The 17,071-nt window shown below is 39.3% G+C and overlaps 1 protein-coding gene across 1 annotated transcript in view; it reads left to right on the top strand.

Moving 5' to 3' along the window:
- Nucleotides 1-17,071, top strand: part of psd2 (pleckstrin and Sec7 domain containing 2) — a 110,496-nt gene that overhangs the window by 15,527 nt on the left and 77,898 nt on the right. The gene's annotated exons all lie outside the window — the stretch shown is intronic.

Consider the following 17,071-nt stretch of genomic DNA (forward strand, 5'->3'; position numbering starts at 1 on the left):
TGTGGGTTAAAATCTATTAGAAACAAGAAAATACATCTTCAGCCAAGCTGCTCAGCACTGCTTCTGTCACCAGCTCTCCCTTCCTGGGTCAGTATAATACTTTTTTTACTGTTCTGGCTGAAGGTGGGAGCTCTGTGGGCTCGGTACAGTATAAAATAATAGGTGTGGAATATAATTGGGTTTGACAGGACATTGAGATCAAAGCAAAGACAGAAAAGGCTCTTTATTAAAGCCTATAGGGTGCCCAACAGGTTCATTGCATCGCTCCATTATTGCTTGGTGTTTTCATTTATATTATATACTATACATAGTATTTACGTACACAGTATGTATGTGAACTGAAATCCATGGAGTCCGTGTTCTTCACACAGCCTACTATTATAATGTCAATATCAGTAGCATTTTAATAACATCTGTATTTTGAATGATAGGCTCACAAGTGCTACACATTGCTTTGTTCTGTGTGAAAAAGAAAAACCTCTGGGAGTCTCACTTCCAGCGTTGTGCTGCAGTATTACCTTCTAGAAATCCTCAGGTGTTTTCTCTGCTGCCTTGAACCCCACATTTTTTACAGGTAGATCTGCTCTACCTGCGAGTATTTTCCCACCTTTTAGATCAGTTACTGATACTATTAAAACTGGTCCCATCACACTTATTTGATTCATTTCTCAGGATTCGATGACATTCGCGACAGTCATGCCATGTGACCTCATCTCTGCTCCTTGCAGCTGCTGCATGAGTAGTTTTCACCAGCCTGCCATTTACTCACAGTCAGCTCTTTCACTGCGGCCTCGATCTCTTTTTAGTTGCTCACCTTGTTCATGCATTCTTCCCCACTTCATCTCGATTCCTGCTGCACCTTCAGGCATTGTGTCTAACTGTCTGCTCCATTACTGTGTCCTTGTGGAGTCTCTTCTAATTGCTCTTTCTGGCTTTGAACCATTCCCATTCATCACCTCTTGTGTAAACTGCCTTTGCTATATTCTTTTTCTTGTTTATTCATGCAAGTGTTTTGAGCTCTTTAATGATATTATGGGGGTTCATGGCTTCTAAAACATCCCAGAACTTTTGATTTCATCAGCTGCATTATATACAGTATAATGGTAGCTTTGAGCTATTGAGATGTACAGGTAAATCAATTGGAATTTGCAAATAAAAGAGGTTTAAGCATTGAACATCTGCTTAAAGCATTTTTAACACCATTCTGCTATTCAGTAATGACAGACATAATTCAAACCTTTGCAAAAAATACATGAGAAAATTATTAGCAGTTTATGTATTTAGTTCAGGTGGGTAGCTTCATCACCATGCGTAGTCTGCAAAGGAACAAGTAACAGGTTTATTCCATGCTGAAAAGAGAAGAAAGAAAACCCAATGTTTCTGCTGTGGAGCCTTCTTCAGGTGGCAAGTATATTGCATATCTTTCTTCCTCTCAGGGTATCATGCTTCTATCAGGGTATTCACATCTTCTCAGGGTATATTTCTTCTGTCAGACTTTCTTCTCAGGGTATCAGCTACAATCATTAAGTGCATTTAATATTTTTACAGAACCGGTGGCGCTACCATGCTGTTGTAGCTGATACCCTGGTTTCTCAAAGAAACAGCCGGATGAGATCCTGGGATCAGTGAGTTACTGACTTCCCAATGGGCCACATGGGTCGAAGGGCTCCTCTCATTTTTAAACTTTATTCTCTACTTCAGATGTTCTTGTATTAGGGCATGTTTTTTAATTATCAGCTGGTTGTTGTACTTTGCAACAGTTTCAAAGACCAGCATCATCAGAGTTTGGAGGAGACTGCATGTCTCATTGTTTTCAGGGTGTTCAATGTTCTCAAGGAATTTGCAGGGCTCTAGAGCTAAGCAAAGGACTTGAGATGTATAAGGCCTTGCATTGCTGCTGTCTTGTACTAAAATGAGAAAAAACAAGACATTTGTTTGCTCACAAAACCATAATCTCACATTTCTTGTAATTATATTGATGTAATTTACCAATGCATCAACCAAAGACGGTTATGATCAGTTGGTTATTCAACAACATGGCTGGATTCCAGACTGTCACAACCCTGTGAAAGTTCTTAGCTTTCAATGCATGTCTGCATTGTTTCCACTTGTGTCCTGTGTTTTGGGTTTTGTTTATAATTCTGGAAAGGTCCTTTGGGTTGGTTTTGTCAGTGCTTGGAGGATTTTCAATATTTGAATCAGGTTCCTTTTTTCTATTTAAAAAATGTCTCCAGACTGATCACAGAGCACCACTAACTTTTTTGTGTTTTGGTGACCACAATTGTGCCCAGTGTTCTAAATGTGGTCTTAAAATAAAACTAAATAGTTAATCCAAGAATTGCCTATAGTATATAATGAGGTCTAAAAACAGCATTCCTCAGTCTTGTAAAATACAAAATTAATGAAATATTGACTTCTTTTGTATTGTATGCTGACTTGATGTCTAAGAAAGACTTTAAAATCATGAAAGAAATGATAAAAGCTTATTAAGTAGTTTGCATGATTCTGAAGCCTTCTGACAGGCTGTACAAAGGTAATTAAGTGAAGAGCTATCATGCTGTGTGCTTTTGAAATGAGCCTGACAGTTCCAGAGTGAAACCCTGACCTATTTTCAAACTACAACCACATTGTTGAATCAGCTAATCAGTGGTGGATTTTTAGTCAGTATGTGCTCTACACCTCCTTTGGAACATTTAAAAGAAGCACAGTTGAAAGTACTTAATGATTAGTATTTTTGTATGGAAGTGTGATTTAAATCTATTCAGAATTGTGTTAAGGAATAATTAGATGGTCGGACACAAAGTCGTTGTCACACCCTCTACAGCTAGAGGGCGCTCCTACTCTGTCCTGTTCCTAGTTTCCCTGTGCTTTGCTTGTCCTTCCGGTGTGTCTTAGTATGGGGCTATATATTTCCGGGTCACCCTTTAATCCTGGCTCAGCATTGGGGGTCTGGATGTCTTGAGACCCGCCTAGCACCAGGTCGTCTCCTCCGCGGCCTGAGGGCATAGGTTTCTACCTGACATCGTCTGACTTCCTGAGCTTGGGTTAATCTCTGTTTTGCCGCTACGCATAGGGTCTTTTTTGCTCTTCTGCCATTCCATGGCATGCCTTTCCGACATCCGTGACAGTCATTGCATAGTGACAAAAGGGCAAAAGTCACACAAAGTGTCTAGAGCTCCTGTTTGTTGTGCTGCCCACTGAAAATGGCGGTTTGGGCACAAGGACTGCTACTCTGACTTCTGGGTCTCGATCTTAGGAATGTAATTGGCAAAAAGCACAACCAAATGAACCCTGTACTCTGCATGGAAGCTATTGACAATATTTACTCCAAGCCTTTGTCTTAAATCTGAAGGACTTTGTCTGAATGTTGTCTTAAATTCTTATATGTGATGTTCACTGGGAATAAATACTGTATGTGCAAATCCTGCTCTCCAACAAATCAGCAGAATTTGACATCTAATGCACAAAGCTTATGTTAGTATTCATATCTCATTTGGTGGTACTGATGGGGATTAAACATGGACCATCTTAACTCTGAATCATACCACAGTCATGCTGAAAGATAAACCTTAAGTCTTCATAGATTTCAATGTTATATTTCCGAACCTAAGCCTCATTTATCATTACTGCGCACTCACTAACTCATATTCAAGCACTGTCAGAAGAAGGCTGCCCTGTCACCTTGATATCCCCTGTTGTCAAGTGACTAAAGATCTCCATTTGTGGAATAAGTAAAGAACATGTCTGCTCTGGAGCCCCCTCAGATGTGGGAATGAGGGAATGGGTGTGGGAATGAGGGACAGAGTGTATTTATGAGACAAAGGCTGGTAGAAGATACCTAGACCAAGGTGCCCTGCTGAAGATTATAACCTGGCTTTCTTCAGGACATGGCTGGATGAGATGCTGGGATCACTTACCAGCATCTACCAGCAGCCGAATGAATTTTAGTGTTTGAGGAGGAGCACAAGCAAAGCTGCAAGTCCTCCTGGATGACAAGAGAAAAAGAAGCACTAACAAGGGTTAGGACAGGTGAGGATATGGATGTTTGCTGCATTTCTTATGCCAGACAGGGTCATGTAAGCTTGAAAGTTCATTGCCCAGCATTCTTCACAGAGTACACAGGGGGAAGTACTGTAACACATGAAGTACTGTGCTGTACAAGTGCTGTGCTGATCTTTCTATTATTCTTTATTAATTTATATATTACATAATTAGATAATATAATTATATAATTTATTTTTGTGTACACAGTGGCTGTTGTTGTTAGTAACTTGCACACTCTTAAATTTGGATTTAACTTATATATGTGTGCATTGTGGGAAAAATGGACTGTATGTAAGTACATATTATCATTTAGAAATGTGTATCTACTGTATCTTATCCCTTACTTAGTTTTTATTTTTGTCTTTATTTGAATTGAATGCCAAGAAGAGCTTCCCACTTAATACAACAGTAATTGCATGTCTTTAAAGTGCAACTCTTTGAATGCAAAAGCTTTCAATTAGTGGTTCAGTTACTGAAGTAAAGATAATCCCACACTGAGCCTGAAAACAGATGAGTAATCCTGTGTTTGTAGATGTTGGTTTGCCACAGGGGTTCAGTTATTGTTCCTCATTAATTTCCCACTGGATAATGCCGAAAATCACATGCTGCTCCCAAACTTTTTAGACTGCAACGGAAATTGCTAAGATAATAGCTAAAGCATTCCAAGCACAAATGCTTGTTTTTTGGCTGCAAAGCAAAAAAATCTGCATATTGTTCTTACATGATACTTTAATTTCCCTAAAAGCAAGGATGTGATGCTTCAAAAACCTGAACATTCATGTCCAAAGCCTTTTTCACACTACAAACAATTTCACTGATGGAATGCAGTCTAAGCCTTTAGGCAAATTGCCCACACAAAATGTGGCTCTTTAGTCCTTTCAGTCCAGGTCTCTAACCTGTCTTTCAGCAATGAAAGCTTGCAAGATCTCAGTTTGAGATTAAATATGCATTTTTAACATAATGCTTTATTACTGCCATTGAAGGAATTTAGCAACCCTTTACCACTCATGAAAAACATTTGACCTGCTCAAAGCAGTAATAGTCATTTAGAAGATGCACTTATTGAAAGTGGCTTAGAGAGCTAAAGGAGAGACGTACACATTGGAAACTGCTGCAGAGGCGGCTACTGCAGGACCTCATGTCTCATCAGCAGGGCAGAACACCAGAGGTTCCAAAAAGTATGCAGAGAGTCAGAAGGGAGTCAGGGACAGAATTTGGAAAACATTGCATTTCTATACATGGATTAGAACACATCTGTATAACAAAACATTTTCAGAGATCACAATTCACTTAGCTGAGTTTAATGTGCAGAACATGGAATTATGAACTCTCCAGTCAGCTGAAGTCACTAACAACTTATATTATATGTGATTACATTTTGCCGTTCAGTTAGAGATGCATCAGACATCAAAACAAGAAACGCTTTAGGTCTGAAGCTTAGACGCATTATCATAATGCTTTTGTTATTAGAAGCTAAACATTATTAAGTCCTAGAAGATGCAGTGTACAGATGAGCTCATCAGTTTCCCATGATACAAGCCCTTCTGTTGGTATAGGGAAAGAATCTTTCAGAAGACTCTGAAGCACTTGGGCGTACATGGGACTTGCCACAAGCGTGTCACAAAAAGTGACAGCACCTGCCTAGGATGATTTCTTTACACAGAAGCTCCCTTAACCAGCATGGCTTTGAGGATCCTGCATGAAAGAAAGGGTTCATGCTCAAATGACCTGCTAAACAGCCACTTCTTGCACTCAGACACATCCAGACCCAGCTTCAGTGCATTACGTAATACGTTTGATCTGCTTGCATCAAATTCAGTGGGCTAAGCATGTCTTTGATTAATTGAGAATTAAGTTCCATTCAACATCTGTTACCCATCGTTGAAAGTTTTTGTTCTTTGAAGGCAGCCCCAAAATCTGTCAGAATATACTGTAAACAGATGCAGATACTGATGCTGTGCCAGTATTGGTGGATGTTCCTAGTATTATTGTACATTGAATCATTGTACAATATTGAGGTATTGTACCCTTTGATTTGTCCTGATCTTGTCTAAGCAAAGAAGTGCTCAGACAATAAAGTGTAACGGGAGCCGGTCCAGGCTCCCGCGAAGCATAGTTCAGGACCCTATGCAGCCTGTATAATCCGGAAGTAAGTGGAGAAGGACATCAGGGGAGGAGACGAAGAGGATCAGGACGGGTTGACAGACAGGGGGGCGTGACGACGGTGATCCAGTGCTCGGGGTACAGTACATACTGTATATCACGCTCCTTGCTAATTTATGCTTTCATATCTGGCCCTTGACCTAATTTTTGTCTATACTGCAGCTTCCTTCTCATCCTTAATTAGTTCTTTAGTCTTTATGGACAGGTTTTTCACTTAGGGCCAGCAGAGTTTCCCCTATAAAGCTGGCTTCTTGCATCAGCCTCTTCTCCTTAATTGGCGTTTGACCGAACTATCTGTGTTTTTTGTGTGGAATTTGGAGGCATTATAATTAAGTAAGTTTGTTTTCAGTTTGTTTTAATAAATGTTAACAGAATTTGTGATTTTGAAGGACCTATATCATTCCATTCCTAAATAATGTACTCACTAAGGTATTAAGCGGGTAAAGAGTTTGTTTTTTTAACATGCTAATGACCGGAAATATACTCTGAGCCTGAATTACTCAAATTGGAAATACAGAAGTTACTAGTAGGCCACTGTTGCACTGGCCATCCTGGATACCAGTGGATGCAATTGAAATAGTTGACAAGTGGTTGAGAACAGAGGTTAGAACAAGCGTTGGCCATGCTGTGGGAGATCATTAGAACTGAATGTGCTAAAGCAGTCAGTGACACAGCACTGAAGAATGTTTAATTCATGTACAGGTGTGATTGCCAGGAAGGGAACATCATTTTGGTGCGAAAACTTTACAGTAAAATGCGAGCAAAACACGTGTTGTTGCATTTGATTTGAGACTGTTAATAAAAATGTCCAAATATATCAGCTGATGTTGGTTTAGTCTGTTTTAGCTGCATCTCAGTCTTAGCTGTACCCAGCTGCTCTTTTCATTTTCGACTCTCATCATCAAACTGCTGTGCCGATTGCTGCTCTCCAGCTGAAAAAAACTCTGGGCTGCACAGTTTGAGATGAGTAGGTCTGTGGCATCAAACTGGGATTTGTTGGTTTAATTGCTGTGGATGCACAATATAAAGTCCCAGGGAAAAACTGTATAATGGGAACATCTGCCAATTTGAAGCTTGGGATCTTTTAGTGACGCTCCATATAGCTTCCTGTCATGGCCGCCTGAGTGCTGAGCCCTGGTGCACTCATTCTGCCTGTGTGCTCAGATGAGAAAATGGCAGTGGATCAAATGAGAGAGGCAGCAACTGCAGTAGGTCTTTCTAGAGTTCTCTCCTGGGTATTCTTTGGCATGCGTTTAAAGAGCTCTGCCTTCCAAAAGGCTTTAATAGCAGACCTATGGAAGTCTCTGCCAGGTCCCTCCAATTAGCTCGACCGTATAAGTCCCTTCTTGTGTGGCAGCCATCTCTGGCAGCTATGACAATGGACAATGATGAAACGGAGAGATCAAGGTAATTGGTTTCCCTATGAACTCAGTGAAAGGAACTGGATGGAAATTATCAAAGATTTCAGACATGGGTCCCCAGTGTCAAGGCTTGGATTCAATTGGTTGTGTCCATAATGTTGGACTGTTATATAACTTTAAGTCAATGAAGAACACAAAGGAGTGGTAAGAAGGCTAAGGAGTATTCAACCAGACAGGTGTTGTGTGTGCAGCCTGAAAAGGACTTACCCTGGATTTGTACTCCATGTATGTATTTCTTGAAAGAGTTCTAGTGTATAATAACATACTGTATAGTGAGCAAGTAAGAGCTGAGTTTATTGTGTAACATTATCTGGCAATGGACAGCAGGGTCAGGACAGTTTGAAAACTACAGTCTACAAAGAGAGTAATAAATTCAAGGTTATCAATTCTTTATCAAAGTCTTTCTCCATATTTAATATGCTTTGCCCATGTGTGTATAAAATATCCCAATAAAAACTCAAAGCTTAAGTCATGTGCTCCAGGCTAATTTTGCTTCCATACCTGAGGACTGATAATCATTTCGAGACCAAATATAAGGGGATAACACACAAAGTAATTACTATATCAGTACATACAATATGTTTCATTAACATTTGTCATCAGTTTCTGTTTTCCTGTATCACACTGTTCCAATCGCTTCCTCTCTCCGCAAGAGTGATGAGGACTTGCGCCCTCATCCGACACACCCACTGTCCTACTGATGGGATCCCAGGCCCATCCTGCTAATGGCCCAGCCCAGGCCTGCTCTGGCTGAGCGGGTTCTGGAGCCCGAGATGACTGGGCCGTTTCTCCATTTTTGTTTTTCTTCTCTCTGAGGCTTTAATTCAGTACCCATTGCAGACTGTGCAGGATTAACTTTAACTTCCAGAGAAGAGTACAGAAACTCATAATCTGTAATACTAATCTCCTGCTTACTGAATAATAAGATTTTTTTTTACCATGAATCACATTACTGAGCCAGGCTATAAAATGAGGAAGTGCCTGTGCAGAACGAGAAAAGAGATTATATATTTACATTCACCAGGACAAGGAGACTAAAAATGGATGGATGGATCATTTTTATCTTAGAAATACATATAATGTATTTGTCAACAAAATATTTTTTTACCATTACAACAGTGCACTCCAGATTATCAAGATGTAAAAACAAAACCTTGACCTATTGATCTCTGCAGAATACATAGCGTAGGGTGAGACAACCCGCACTGAATTTCCCTACGTGAGGATGCTGTCGATTTTTAAAAAATCATTTTGAGATGTGTGCCTCCAGACATAATCACTTCATAGACATAGACACTTCACCTTGTTTTTTACTGTTGGACTTGTACTAGGATGTCTACCTCTCTTAATCTACTGCCTTATGCTAATATTTTATGTTTATTGATTCGCATTAACATCAATAATTTACACACATCACAGTATTTTTTACTTTTAATATAAATAGGTAATTTGAGGCTGCTACTTAGTTTCCTGCAAAACTAGCCATTCAAAACTCATGTTGCATAACTGTTGAATGTGTTTGAGAAAGCAGGAATGTGTAGAAATGAGGGATGTTGCAGTGCTTTGAAAATATTCCACTGTGATGAAGCAGTAAATGGAGAGGAACACTACGTAGGGGGATTCAGACATTCATGAATATGCAGCTGGTGTCTACAGAGACAATGCTGTTGCGACTGTCGTGCCAGGCGTTAATGCCTTTGAATATTAGATTAGATTAGGGAATGCACAGAAATATGTATTATTATTCATTGTATTGGTTGTGTAACATAGCTTGGTTAGATTGATATGTAATTTGTCTTTCTGTAGCATTTAGCATAATAAAGAAACTGTTAAAATATGGTGAAAAGGAGCTTTGAAATTATTCCCTTTATCTGAAATGAAAAAGAATAAAGCCAGAGAAATTATTGCTTAACAGGTTTCTTTAAATTGAAAACAAACATCTTTCCCATCAAGAAGCACATTATTTTAATATGATATTTCAGCTTAAATATTAAAATGTTCCTTTTGAGTTTTTAGAGGTCTCAGATGTCTTAATGATTCTGCCAAGAAGAATTATACAGTTAAAATTAAGCTTTGAAATGACTTGCAAATTGCAGTTATGGAAATGGGGTTGAAGTGGGAATATCTAGTTGGTACTAAAGAGTAACACAATAACGTAGTGAATAAAATATATATGGAAAAAGACTTAATATTAAAATTAATAAACACAATTACTCTCTGGAAGAAGCAATGGATAACACTGCAGGGTCCAATACTGAGTAATATTTACTACACTGCAAAGTCACTCATATAATAGCATTCTCAGAAAGATCTGACATGCTTTAATGCAGGTCAATGACTGAAATATGTGATGTCTTTAATAATAATGTCTTTAGTGTTGTACAGCACTGCATAGACTTCTCCTCTTTAGCACACCAGAGATGTTTTCAGTACTATTTCAGGATATGAGATGGTATAGCTCAGATTGTTCTGGGCAGCTGTACAAAATGATTCATAAATTAAGGTTATTGCAAGAAAACTGAGAGCTACAATGTAATGGAGAAAGCAGCTGATCCGAGAGACCTGTTGCATGTGTGTCTGTGTATCGTCCTCACATCTAGCAATAGCACAGCATCTGGCTTACAGACTTGAGGTCTTGAGATCAAATCACCCGCCTTACATGGGAAGCATCCAGATCTGTACAGTACATCTTTACACTTTGGTGTAACTTCCGGTGTGAGTGACTGCGTCATGAGAATGAAATGCCAAGTGCAGTGTGATTTCTTACCAGTCCAGGATGACAAGACGTCCAGCAGTGTTACCTGTTCGGGTTGAGGGTTAACTTTCTGTAAATGACTGTGACCCCTACTGGCCAGAGAGGGTTATGACACCTATGCATGGAGACTGATGTCAGCATGACGGATAACTGGGAATCGATTGTCTGAGCTCACTTAGTTTGCACGACATGCAGTAACATCTCTGAATCTTCAATGGTGTAATGGAAGGATGTTTGGTGGATCATTGCATTGCTGTGGCCCTTATCACACTGTGGAGGAGACAAATACTTCATTAGTGTTGGGGTGGATGTTTCCATGTTCTGATACTGCATGGAGGCATTCATGTCCTGAGTGATATACTGTAAGCGTAGTGAGCGGTATCATAAAGTGACAATTCCATTCCATGCTAGTTCATGGAAATAATATTTGAGAATGCAAAGAGTTAATTTTTTGGATTCATTAGCTGAAAATGTCTCTCTGCCGAACATTTGTCTAGCACCAGTCACCTGTGCTGTTTCTGCGGATGTTGCTCATCGCCTGAAGCTCACATCTGTGTTTGTCCGAGTGCTTACAGCTTCATCAGAAAGGCGCAGGATGTGTGTTTACCAGGCAGTCTGCTTTGCTTTCAAGTCTGAAGAAATGTTTACACTAATCAGGTTAAAGTTAATCCTCAAGCTGTTGCTCTGCATGAGATGTTTATTAGTGCAGGTAGTACACTAGGTATTGCATACATCCATTTTCAAACTGTATTATCCAATATTGGGTCAAGAGGGAGAGCCAGAGCCCATCCCAACAAGCAGTGACAGTTCATTACAAAACACACAGACAAAAACAGACAGACACACCAGGGGTGAGCCTACAGTATATGAAAGAAGTGGAAAGGAATACAAGTATTTTGCATTACACTGTGAGAAACCTATGGTTGCAACATCTACTAAAGGCTTTGCAAATAGGTTTATGAGTCCATGAGGTACATAAAAAGCATGGACAATGGACCACTGAGCAGTGGAGACGTGTGATGTGATCAGATGAATCATCCTACACCATGATCTTGGGTGCTCTCATTCCCTTAGAGGGCAAGGCCAGTGCTAATAAGTGTAATAGTACTGAGTGAGCATCCTCAACGCATGTTGTAGCACTTCCTTCCTTCAGTGAGGAGTATCGCCCAGGACGATAATGTCTCCATCCATAGAGCACATGTGTTTGCCCAGTGGTTTGAGTGCTAAAGTTGGCCACCTGTATCATCATAGGAGCCCGGAGAGGTTGTGCAAGCCAGTCATGGAGTCAGTCTACCCAAACGCAGACACTTGATCTGGTGACATGCTGGCCCAGCATTATAGGAGTCAGCACTCCAGAATAATGCCAGTAGTGGCATTTTCAACCTCCATAGGCACGAGTTAACTGACTTTCTCACGGAGGACTGGCATTGTGTACCTCCTGCAGAACTGAAGTCTCTGGTAGATTTTACTACAGCGCGTACTGGCCATATGGGCTGCTCGTGGTGACGCAATGCCCTTTTAAGTGACTTTACATTGAAGTTTCCCTGTTATAATAAATAGGTATTTCCAAAACTTTAATTAACCCTTTACATTCGTGATCTGTATTCAGATGCCAAATGTATATATTCATGTTTTGGTTGGGGTAGGGGCTCGTTAAATTAACATTCAGTTTATGGTAGATGACTAACAAATGCATCTTAACAGCGAATTACTGGCATTCTTAACAATTTTGTTGTTGAGAAGTTAAGAAGTGGTGAGATACTGTAGGTAGAAGTATGTATTTTAATTTTCCATTTTAGAAAATATGTGTTTCTTGAAGTGGGTTAAAAGTGGTCAGTGGAATATAGCATTTTAATTGTGGCTTACCATGTTAAATATTGATAGAAGCCACTGTAAGTGAACAGAGAGCTGCGAAGCTTTGTTTCAGTCTGCAGAGACCTCTCTCTGGGGGTTTGCTCATCTCAGTGAGATCTGTGTTTGTGTGGGCAGGGATCTATCACTCTGGCTGCAGGAGTGAAGGGTTTCGCACACACATCTGACAGCTACAGTCTGTGTTTAATTCATTAAAATGCACACAGCAGTCAGGGAGTGAGACGGGATCAGGAGGCCTGAACTTCCATATGTGCCAGTGGAAACCTTTTTCATTCTCCCAAGGAAAATGTGCCCGGCTCATTGATTATGTTATTTTGATGTTGTTTTGAGTTTGAGGAAAAATGCAGAAAATGCTTTCTAACCCAATAGTATTTTGTTACCAAATTAATTAACTATGTAATTTGTCATATTTAGGATTTAGAGCAAAATCTGTAGTGATTCGATATAATCCATGCTCTTTCTTAGTCATTTTCTATATTGTTCGAATTAATAGCTTATAATCCCCCTGTGATGATTGACATGTTCCTGCAATATTTATATTAGCTAGACTAACAGGTTGCTATTTTTTTTTTATAAAGGCTTATTTTAAAAATTTAACATCTTAATATTGCCTCTGTTACATCTGTTTGGCTGAATAGAATACAGTGTCCTGTAGTTGCATGTTGGCTGCTGAGGAATGACTGGCGAGAAGCCAGTTTGTCAGTTAAAGGGCTGTGTTAAGAGGCTGTAAAAAATAACATTTTTCCTTGTGAGACCTAGATAATGGCAGATTACCTTGGAAAGATCCTTTCAAATCTTGGAGAGAGTGGACATAAAAAACATCTAAAATGACCATGATCAGTGTCTGTCTAACAATCTTCATTATAACTTAATGATTAAGAAATTGATTTATTGACATTTTTTTCTAAAATGTTTAGATGAAAACAAATTACTGGTGAAAACATATTGACATTATTTGTTACAGGTTGTTATCTCATTGAACTAAAGTGATTGTAACAAACTAACATGGATTGTGATTTCAATTGCTTGTTTAATGCTAGACACATGGTCTTTTCAGGTCACAATATTCATGTTTTTTAAGAATGAATTTACTTTATAGCAGAGTAAACTTTACATATAGGACTTCCATTTTAGGATTTTTGTGGTGTACTAACAATTTAACTGACTAATATTTTTTGCATGTAGGTTTTGCCTATATTCAGTTAAGTCCATATTAAATCTAAAGTGTTTGCAGATGATATACTGTGGAGTTGATGCTGTGGATTAGCTTTAAAAATTGGATTGTTATTATGCAGTGTTGTGATACCACAGGAATTCTTCCTTATAATTTCTTTGCCTCCTTATATTTACACCTGTTAACCACCTAGCAGTCAAAATAATTCATATCTACATAGAACTGCTCTACCTTTAGCTGGAGCTGCTGAGCAAAGCTTTCACTTTGTCCCACTTTAATAACAATCCCCAGGAAGGGACTGGTCCTGCTGCAGGGCTCTTAGAAGGGTTCTTGTGTCCCCAGGTCTGTGTTCATTCTCATGGTAATTGCTGGTGCTTTCACTCCAATTTAACATCATTAAGAATCGGAACAGATCTGATTCTCAGCTGGAGGTGCGGAGGGGGTGTTTCATTCTCAAACAGAGATGCTGACTCTGCAGAATTGGATTTTGTAAAAGGCAGTTTTAAATCCTGGAGCAGAAGCTGGGACAAAACGTGGAGCTGACTATTAAATAGTAAAACAAATATATACTGTACATATTAAAGTTTTATTGTTTTTTCTAATGCTTATGAATTACACTGAAAATGGTCTGTTTCAGCACATACCACATTTTGGTCAGCCTGACTATACTTGCATGTACTGTATATAACCTACTTTCAGTATTAATATTATTTAGGTCACCTTTCTCTGGCCTCTTTCCAGTGATGAAATATATTTTTTCATAATGTGGTGACCGGAACGAAAGGCAATATTCTAGATGGCTTTGGTGCGGATGTCACATGCAGTTTCAGCATGACCTTTCTTATCTGAATTCAGCAGCTTTAAATATATTGCTAGCCATTCTGATACACACTGTCTGGATGCATCCATTGATGAGTAAGACAAGGTTTTTCGGGGATAAACTGATTAATCTCTTTGGTTAGATTGTATGTCCTTCTTAATGGCTGATATTACAGTTGTTATATTGCACTTCTGCATAAGTCATGCAATGTCTGTAACGTGGACTGAGACATCAGACACACATGTTGACCCAAGAAATAAAGAATAAATGGGCCTGAAACCGCAGTCCTCATCTATGGCCTGACCTTAATTCATTGGAAATGGTCTAGGATAAGCTTGACAGGAAACTGAAAAACATGGTTGTAACCAGTATAATTTGGTGTGTGATGTGTTCAGGAGTGTGCAGAGAAACTTTAATCATACTGTACAATCACATTCCTGCCTTTGTGTTCTTAGAAATAATTAGATTGGTGTGTGCTGTAAGGTGTAGCCTATGCGTCTCATCACTGGGTGTATGCATGGAATTTAGCTAATGGGCACTTTCACATTACATGCAAATCAATTGACCTTCATGAACCTCTGGATAATAGATGGCCTTTTTTTAATAAGGAATGTGTTTTATTCTAGAAGTACTTGGTCCCTTTATTAATCAATGAGCTATATAGTTGATTAAAATGACTTCTTTGTTCTTTTTGCCTTTTTATGTTTGTGTTACAACATACTCTGTTGTTATGGTCTTACACGCAAGTCAGTCCACACACACACGAAGACCGATCACAGAGACAATAAATGGAGTTCGGAGCGAACATTCGGGAAGAAACTACCACGGTTGGTTACCTCCTCTCCCTTTTATATAAATGAGAGGCATCTTACTTCCTTTTCTGTTCAACAAAACCTCTCTGCCCTTCCTCTGGCACGCCAGCAGCCCCTTGACTCACCTTACTCAGGGGGCTGTCGTTCGTTGTCTGTGTGACAGGTCATCTCCCGCTAACATCACGCGCTTCATTCACGGACACGAGGGCATTCAGTCCTCACTGATACTGCGATGTCACCTCCCATATCTCTAGGACATCGATGCTCTGTATATGGTGTCCTGGAAAAGAGAATGCTCTGCCTTCAGATATTGGCTTTTACTTCATATTAAATGACCCCTGGGAAGCCCAAAGACCTGCACATTCTAAGATCTATTGCCTTTTCAGCATTTTGCCTTTCAATTTGGCACTGAAAGGCTCTGGTCCCTCAAGACCATTTTTTCGATAGGGATATAACAATCAGTAAGATATAGTCAAACCTTTAGCAAGGCTTTCATGATAATGCAGACAGAAAATTGAACATGACACACCTTGCCCCACTATGATTAGCAAAAGCAAAATCAATATAAATTGTACCAAAATAGCTCATACTCTGGAGAATGAAAATGCTAATTAATATTAGTGTGATATCGATTTTTGTGTTTGCTAGTTGCTACTGTTTTACTGAAAAAAAGATGTGGAACGGAATGTTACAATTCACTTCTCTAAAATTTACTGTTAATATTGTTAAAACAATACAACTTGTGTGCTTTAAAATATCTAATTTGTACTAATATCATAACATCATTCTTGTGCTGTTAATGGAAGCACAGTTCCTGTATGAAGGAATTGTTTTAAAAAATGTAATAATATACATTTACAGACATTTAAATATGGAACAAAGTCAGTTCCCATCTGAAAAGTAAAATATATATATTTTCAAGATGAAATGAATTGTTCCTCTGCAGTTTGCATGTTGATGCAGGTTCATACTATTTCACAAGGATTAATGACACTGAGGGAAGAGATGAATTAGAGGCTGCTTGTTCAGTGTTCATGTATAGTGAGATTTGCCCCAGTCCTGGCAACAGGATGATGAGGCTGCAACCCCATGCAGAGTGAGGAATGAACAAGGGGTGCTGCAAAACTGGAGTTGGGTGGGTGGAGATGGGATGCATGAGATGGGATGTAAAAAAGAGTGATCTTTGTATGATATAAAGTATATACTGTACATCAGTGCCCTGTGCAGTTTCACACTACAGTAGTAGTTGTTTTTAATGCAACATGGATAAAGGCATCAGATTAATTTTGCTTTCAGATTAATAAGAATACTATATAATAATTAAATGAATTAAACATACTGAAAATGTTAATAATAAATGTGTTCCTACTCTCCATAGACAGTTTAAATTAACCAGCTACAGCATATATTTATGGACCGTTTACAGTATTCTGGCCAGGAATTTACTTCATATATATCTTCTTAGAAATCATCAGGAGAGATAATCTATCTATAATAGGTTTTAAATAATAGATATTGAGTTAGCCTGAAGATCGTTATATGCAGGTTATGCACAAGACAGTGAAACGTAACCATCCCTGTGTTGAGCAGTCCCACATAACACACTTAAAGGGTTACACCCAGGTTCAGTCCAGCAGAAGGAGGTGCGTGTGCCTGCTTGCAATTCAGCTGCTCGGGGGAGACAGGGCTGTGTCTGAAGCCTCTAGGGTGCACAAAGGACCCTTGTGCACCATCTGCAGAAGCCCCAGAATATCACAGGCCTGCAGGGATTGGTGTGTCATCCTCCGGGGAACAGGGAACAATCACCTCTGAGTGGGGACATTTCCATGTGCCTGAGCTTTTTCCTCATGCAAATCCATACACTCTGGAAAGAACACGAGCAGCTGGAATATAGAGGAGCTCTTCTATATGTTGTTGGCTCCTGAGTGCTGATTCTACAGTACCTTCTTCTCAGTTAGCCTATGAACAATTCAGCTTTGTGATATGCACGACTAATTCCTTTCCACCTAA

Source organism: Atractosteus spatula, chromosome 14, assembly GCF_055471065.1.
Source record: "Atractosteus spatula isolate fAtrSpa1 chromosome 14, fAtrSpa1.hap1, whole genome shotgun sequence".
Lineage (NCBI taxonomy): Eukaryota > Metazoa > Chordata > Actinopteri > Semionotiformes > Lepisosteidae > Atractosteus > Atractosteus spatula.